The sequence below is a fragment of the Argiope bruennichi genome, chromosome 3 (genome assembly GCF_947563725.1).
Source record: "Argiope bruennichi chromosome 3, qqArgBrue1.1, whole genome shotgun sequence".
NCBI lineage: Eukaryota > Metazoa > Arthropoda > Arachnida > Araneae > Araneidae > Argiope > Argiope bruennichi.
Genome location: NC_079153.1, coordinates 137,436,995 through 137,445,124, shown reverse-complemented (window position 1 = coordinate 137,445,124; position 8,130 = coordinate 137,436,995). Strand labels below are relative to the sequence as shown.

General features: G+C 34.4%; 1 long non-coding RNA gene across 1 annotated transcript in view; it reads right to left on the bottom strand.

Moving 5' to 3' along the window:
* Window positions 1-827: 827 nt before the first annotated feature.
* LOC129962534 (uncharacterized) overlaps window positions 828-8,130 on the bottom strand; it is a 32,962-nt gene continuing 25,659 nt past the window's right edge. Inside the window, exon 3 of the long non-coding RNA XR_008783920.1 lies at window positions 828-909. This is a non-coding gene — a long non-coding RNA (uncharacterized LOC129962534). The remainder of the gene's footprint in view (window positions 910-8,130) is intronic.

The following is an 8,130-nucleotide window of genomic DNA, read 5'->3' as shown; positions in this document are numbered from 1 at the left end:
TTAAGATCCTTTTCAAAGGGTTGTATCTCTGTGGGGTATTACGAGTTACACGACACCAGTTATTACCTATTTAGTAAAAGGAAACTACTATGTAAAGGTAGCAGATGCATGCAAAAATTTAAACCCGCGTTCCGACAACCTGTGGCCTTACGGATTTGATCATAAATCTGCCAACTGACCCATTGTATGACCGTCCTCGCTTGAGGACGTCGGTCCGGAGTTTCTTGCAAGTTGTCGGTAAACTGATCAGACATCAAAGAACCCCGGAAAACCACAAGAGAGAGGAAAGTGTACCTGTCTCCAGACGAGCACAGGTCTTCTAAGCGGGGCCTAACCTACTGATAAGTGTGACGTTCTTTCGATTTTCAAGACAAATAATCAGGAGAAATGTGTTTTCAGGAAGCGCGACAAAAATTGCTTCTGCTCGTTCTGTAAACTGTAAATGGAACTTTAAATATTTATAAAGTTTCTATGGATAAAAATAAATTAATTTTTCTGTTTGTGAGTCTCTATACATGCATTTTTTTTTCAATTGCAAGATCAATAAAAATGCATATTTGTTTTATATTTTACTAATATTTCGAATTTTTCACACATATTATTTTCTAATTTCTTATTTAAGATTATCTTAAATGGTTAAATTTATAATATTTTTTGAGCAAAATAAACAAAATTTAACTAAAGTCTTTCAAAAATATTTTATAAAACTTATTTAAAACTTTTTTGTGTTGATATATCTTTAATATGCCAATACGAGGACCTAAAAGTCTATTGAGCATCTATTTCTATCTCAACTAAAATTGAATGAGTGTATCTGCTAAAAGTCTGTTTATTGAAGCATTATAAAGAAGAATTTTTCAGGATTACAAAATTTTTCACAAATATACTTTGAAGAAAGAGAATGTCCACCTGGAAAAGATTTTCAAAAATTAAATTAACATTTTAATAAATTAAAAATAAAACGAAATTTCATTATTTTTCGGTGATATTTTCTAGAAATATAATTTCACATGAATCATTCTTGCACCATCTTAAAATCACAAGAATTATTTTTGTAATAATATGAATTAGTTCTTGTGCAGTTTTCCTGTAATTTTAGTAAACTTTTAAAACATGCTTTTAAATGCGACTTCTAGCAGGGCTTTTTGTTGCTAAAATTTATACATGATTTTATCAAACAGTTTATTTATTTTTCCTTAAAAATAAGGCAATTGTAACTCACTTAACTTTTTAAATAGCTTGTGAATATTAGATTTTTCTTTCTCTCACTGTATGATTTTAAACACATAGTTCATATTATTTAAGTAAGAACTTATAGGTAATTACTTTAGAGTCAAAGTAAATATCTGTGTCTGTTAGATTATGTCATTCAGTTATACATTATAACTAGATGACATATTTCTAATCACATGAATATGCAGTTTTAATATTTACCACTAAACTCGACCACGTATTGCTGTGGCTCAGTCTGGTTAAATGGAAAAGAAAGAAAAGAGAAAGCTCGCGTTTCTAATATGCTCAATTTCAAAAAATTTCTGGAAACACAGTAATTTTTGCTGTTGAGCTTTATGGATTGCAAATTCCAATCGAAATGGGAGTTGGAATATCTTAAATAGAAATGGCGCATCCACTAGAATCAAAGAACATCCACTAGAATCGAGAAATGAAGACAACTTCACTTTTGAAAGTTCTTATAAAGACTGTTGTTTTCATGACATTGCTATTTTGCATTTGTTTTGACATTGCATTTTTTTATGGCAAACCGCGCGATTGTGTAAAGTTTTGGCTGGTAATTAATTAGTAATATGATAATTGGCACGCCGATCTTCAATTACAGTATGTGCGATGACATCCCTGGTAGATTGCACTTGATAACTAAGCACTTAATCTTCTTCTTGCATACCAGTGTCGTCAGACTTGTAAGTGACTCCCTCATTCAGAATCCCAAACTTAATAATATTATTCATGGATATTTTTGCCATTTGCAACAAGAATAACTCATTTTTTCAGCTGATCCAGATTTATATAATTGGTTTCAATATTAGGAATACCTTTTAAATCAATTTTTTTTCACGTCAGAAGCATTTTTGCTTGTAGAAGTTATGAGACAATGAAATTCGTCCTGATCAACCGTCACCTAGCTGTTCCCAGTTTCCTTCAACTCATGTGAGAATATCTAATCTAATCGGTCGTTTTGCATTCCACATGCATATTTGTAGTTATTTTTAACGTCTTTATGTGCCAGAGTATTTCCGGCAATAATTTATTTCCACTTCTAGTGCCAATCAAGGAAATATAGATAATATTTACCTAAAATTTCCTGCAAGCAATATTAATGCATTCCTGTTGTTGTTGTTGCATATCCCCAAGATCAGCAGGGCTAGATCAGGTCCATGATATTTTGCACCCTAAAAAAGTCTAAAAGCATCAGTGGACTATTTGTCATATCCCGTCTGGTAAGCCCCAGGCAGGCAAGGATGTGTTCAGGTGAAGCCTGAACCTTAGAGCAAATGGTACAAACATCAAAGTACTTGGAGCCATTAGAATATATTAATGATCTAAGTTGACCACTGAGGAAGCGAGTGAGAGTGGTTTGTCGGCTGCAAACAAGAGCCAGAGAGCCACCCGGATGATCACTTCGATACCAGTGGTGTACTGGTGGAACACACCAAGAAATTTTATTCCTGTTTTTAGCGATGGAAAAAAGTTCCTTAAAGGTGAGAGCTGCAAAAGGTATCAAAGCCTCTTCAGCACCGGACTTGGCCAGGAAGTCGGCAGTCTCATTAGCCTTGATATCAACATGGGAGGAATTCATTGCAGGTGTATCTGATGAGTCGAGGAAAGGTGCTTCAGTTTTTTAAGGATATTTACTCCAGTGTCATCTCTCACACTATGCCAGCTGGCTAGATGTCGGATGGAGCTTCTGTTATCAGAGAGGATCCAGATTTCCTTTCCATCAGTGACTGACTCAATAGACATAAGGCCTTGATCAATGGCTATCAGCTCACTACGAAAAACAGAGCAGTTGTTGGGATTTCTCCTTTGAATCCTTACCTCTTCATCTAGAGATTTAATGCAGACTCCACTTCCAGTATAACCACTGTCGTTCTTACTACCATCCGTGTACATCAGAATAGCATCCAATGGAATACTATTAATTGTTTCAAGGGCCAGCTGCTTTAAGTAGACTGAAGGATCCATTTGCTTATTACCTTGAACAGTGAAGTCAGTATGGAAATAAACATCAGAAAGACCCTCTGAAGGATCGGTAAATTGTGCCAGATGATGCTGTTCGACAGTGTCGGCAATTCAATCACAAGAATTTACTTGGTTAAAGGGACTATTTCTTCTAAGCTGTTGTAGAATGCGCAAGTTTTACTGATCTTCTTTGGAAGCATTTTAAGTCCAACAATTTTACCTTAGATTCTTTATTGGGTGAGTCGCATCATCCAAACATTTTTTCGTATATTAAAGATGTTGGTATCATCCATGAAATTTGACTTATAATTTTAATACCCTCTTTCCTTAACTTTTGACTAGTTTGAACACTGTCAGTTGCACTTTTTGTAACGATAACCTACTTTTTATCTTGCTGTGAAAATTTTAAACTGCTTTTGCGCAGCATATTCTATATTAGGATATTGCGCCAGAAATCTAAACCCAAATCTAAATCCAAATTCTAAGCCTTTGATTGTTATGCGAAGTCCCAAGGTAAACAGAAGTACGATTTCGGGAACAAAGACCAATATGTTTGTTATAGTATTTAACTAAATATGCACTTCGTCTAAGACCCAGCGGCTGTAGATCTGCTTCCCAAAGCACAATGTCATTGGGGCAAGAATTCCGAAGACCGGTGATAATCCGAGCAGCACTAAGTTGAACACGATCAAGTTTTTGCAGATTAGTTTCAGAAGCGCAACAATAGATCGGGTATCCATACTCCAAGATAGGACAAACAAGAGAAATGTATGTGTTTCTGAGTGTAGTAGCATCGGCTCCCCAATTTCGCCCTGATACTTTAAAATGTTGAGTCGCTTCCTTGCCCTCAACACAAGATGATCTATATGTTTATTGCCCAGAATCTCGGGATCCAGAACAAAGCCCGGATACTTATGGTGTTTGTCCATAGTGAGAGTCTGATTGTTCAAAATGATGTTAGGCTGAAAACTATATAACTTTCTATTAGTGGTGAAAAACGTAACTGAAGATTTAGCAGAGTTAAAACTCAATTTGTGATCTTCAGCAAAAGTCCACAACCTGGCAAGGGCAACGTTGATGTCCTTCTCCAGATTCTCCAGGTCAGTACCAGACTTCCAGAGGACAATATCGTCTGCAAATAAACACATTTCACAATTTTCCAGGACGATACGCTCAATACCTGCCCGAAAGAGAGAGAACAGAGTAATACTCAGGACAAATCCCTTCGGAACCCCTCGATGCAATTTAAAGCACCCTGAAAGTGTATTATTAAATTTCACTCTTATGAGTCTGTTTCTTAGAAAATCATATTATGAGATCAGAGCCCTACCGCAAATTCCAAAATCTTCATACAATTTTATGATGAGTTTTTGATTCCAAACTCTGTCAAAAGCCTTGGACAAGTCGAGAAAGGCAGCAGTTGTGTGGTGAGTAGGTCTCTTATTATGAGCATTTCTGAATCTCTGACAGAAGTAAAGTACTTGATCTGTTGTGCAGTGTCCTTCTCTAAAACCATATTGTTCTTTCGGAAGAAGGTTGCGAGTATTCAGATAAAATGTAAGTCTTCTTAAAATCATTTTTTCCATAACCTTGCAAGCTATGCAAGTCAAAGCAATTGATCTAAAACTCTCAGGAGAACCAGCCTTTTTACTGAGATTTCTTATAAGGATGATAATAGCTCTTTTCCAGTCACGAGGGAGCCGACCTGCCTCCAGGAAGCGTTTATAAAACCAAGGAATCTCTGCCTTCCACAAGGTCCTAAGTTCCCCTCAAGACCTGCAGATCACCTCATCGCGGCGAGGGGGGTGTTCCTGGGTGGAATGGGGGATGTACGTTGGGAGTTTTACTTCTGGTAGGGTCACCCTAGGCGTGATTCCATTATACCCAGCTAAGTTCTGTAGGCACCGGAGTTGAGTCAGTCTTCTACCCTTGGTGCTCCTGTCTTTGACCACAGAAGCTGCTTATTTACCCCATCCATGGTTACATTAAATGTATTCCTAAATGGTCTGATGTTTCCATGAAAATCTTGCAGTGATCGGACAACAGCCTCCGGCAATTTTCTTATGTGCGCCATTGTGTATTCATTTCAACCAATAAGTTTGCATTTATGCAATGCTTTTCACAATGCCGGATGCTTTAGAAATATTGCACATGGAATTTCAACGAATTGAATGTTTAATGGCAATTTCAAATAGGAATGAGCAGTTCTTCCACCTAGTAGCAAGTCCTAACGATACATGAACTAAGGTCATGTTATTCTGGGATCTCATTGCTGCCAGAATCATTCTAACTAAGAAAGTTTTAACGTTTTTTTTTTTTCTTACGCATTTAAGATTTCTCTAACCCCGTTATTGCTTTATTTGATCGGAGACGCCTTTTACCCATACGTTAGTTTAGAAATATTTGATTCATGTAAGACAAAAGATCACCGTTGTTTTAATTTTTTTCGCGACACGATTCTTAATCGAACAAAGCAGCAGCGGATTAATTCGGTGATGGCTTTCCCAAATGATTAGGAATTTTGTTTGCGATTTTTAAATACAAATCTGCGACTTTACCCAACGTTTCATTGCATATTTCTAATGTGAAATGAAACATTTCAGTTCCAATGCAATAAAAAATTATTTCAGTCCACACGCACTCTTAAGAGGTAAATTTCAAAATATAATTCGATTTTAAATGAAAATTAATCGACAAAACTCGATTCCACACCCATTTACATTACTAAATATGGAAAAACAGTTAAAAAACGGAATGCAAAACAATTAAAAATATATTTACGAAATAAATGCTACAATAAAACGATATAGCTCAATGCCAACGTAATGTTATATGAAATAATTAAATCAAAACGAAAATAAATCAAGATCTATGAAAATTCAATTTAACAATGCGATCGGAAACACAGAAATGGAATTTTAAAAAAATCGAAGACGTTGAATTGGAATCCTAAAATATTTAGTATCGCTTGTGTGACTTTGACATCTCACAGATGGTGCCGTCTTTTTTAAAAAGCATATTTTTTTTTAACTTGTCAGAGGTATGACATATATATTATAAGTATATAAAAACACGCATGTATTCGAATGCAACGTTGTGACAAAATTTCAAAACAATCGGTAAAGAACTTTCGGGAATTTTGAACATCTACTCTCTTATTTATAAAGCTTTGAATCCTATATGATTCTAATGGCTTGAAGAAATACTAGAAGGCAGTCCCCGAGTTGGGGAACTCTCATTTCATAGGAAGAAGATATTTTACATGGTTGAAAATAAAAGAATAAATTTATTCTAACCTCAGTTATTGGCTAAAAGTAATCATATGATATGTGGTTATTGTATTCCCACCATTTGAAATTCAATCAAAATATATCCATTTTTTTTATTCAACTTTATTTCAAGTTTTTTCGGAATATTTTTAGGACTAATTTACATAGACAAGTGACGGTATTTTGGACTAATTTATATTGATTAAGGAAAACTGTATTCCCACCCTCTCCAGTAAATAATAAAAAAAACTCCAGTAAATAATTTTTATTACAGGCATTTCTAATGCAAAATATTTCCTTATTTAGGAGTAATTATCTTGGAAATCAAGCAAAAGAATGCTTTTAAATATTCATGATTTGGTTTTTCAGGAGCTTATTTGTCAGTCTTGATCATTTGAGTGCAGTTGTGCTGTTCAATGTACGACGTATTCACGAAAATTGAAAGGCAAAGTTGCACTCATTTTCCAAACTGTCGACATTTAGAAAATTTAAAGCTGTAAATTAGAAAGAAATATTCTCTCTAACCTTGCAAAGTATCGCTATCAGACCGTGCGATTATTTGAATTGTGAATTCATGTTAAGAAACAGAAACCGAAAACTGTCTCAATATTAAATTTTCTCTCGAATGAAATAAAGAAATAGAAACTTAATTAATAATGAATGAAAATTCTAAAATAGCAATAATAATGTTTACAATATGAAATCCAGTATGCAAATTGCTAGACTATCGTTATATGCCTTTTACTTAATATTCTTAAACACCTTATACCAAATTCCCTTAAAACATCATTTAGATTTTTGTAATTTTCAGATCTTAGAAGTTAATTAGTTTTGACTAATTGCGAATTTCAAATAGTTATTTTTTATTGTTTTCGATTAAAGACCTCTCTGCAGTAAATTTTAATGGTAATTTGTTAGGCCATTATTATTTTCCAAACATTATATTTCCAAAGAGTAACAAAGTATAATTAAATGAAATTATTTTTAAATAAATGTTGCAATTTAGTAATCCTAGAAAGGGAAATTCGATGACTCATTATTTCACTGAATGAGTGAATGAAATAGATATCGTCTTCAAAAAATCCATTTAGATCTTTGCAACATATGGGGAGATAATTTTCAAGCAGTTTGGGAATATCATCTGAATTATGTAAAAATAGTTTCATACCATGATAAATTACTAATATCTCAGTAAAATAATGGTTATTTCGTTTATAAAAAAATCGTGATGACAGAGCTAAGCATTGTAAGATTCATATCATTCAATTTTCACTCAAAATGATGAAAAGAGCCTAAATTATGATATAATATTAAAAAAATGTGTATATCTAGATTTGAATTTTTAAAAAAAGAATTTTCATCCCGAAAAATGAATGAGCAGCTCATGGCATCTTGAACTCACATAGTTCGACTTTTCCCTATCGAGTCCACCCTCCTCATTGTGACCATTACTGTACAGGGAAAATTTTTGAGGACAAAATGAGACTTTATTATGAATTTGTTTATTCTTCGGAATGTAAGGTGAAGTGGAATTTTACATTTAGATCTCTGTAGAGAAACAAATCGAGTGCTTTGCGTTGCGAGTTCAGACACTGCTACTGCGCTCGGTTCCGTCGAAGCAAATCCGCGCTGCTTCGACGTCATCAGCGAAAGCCGCCTCTGT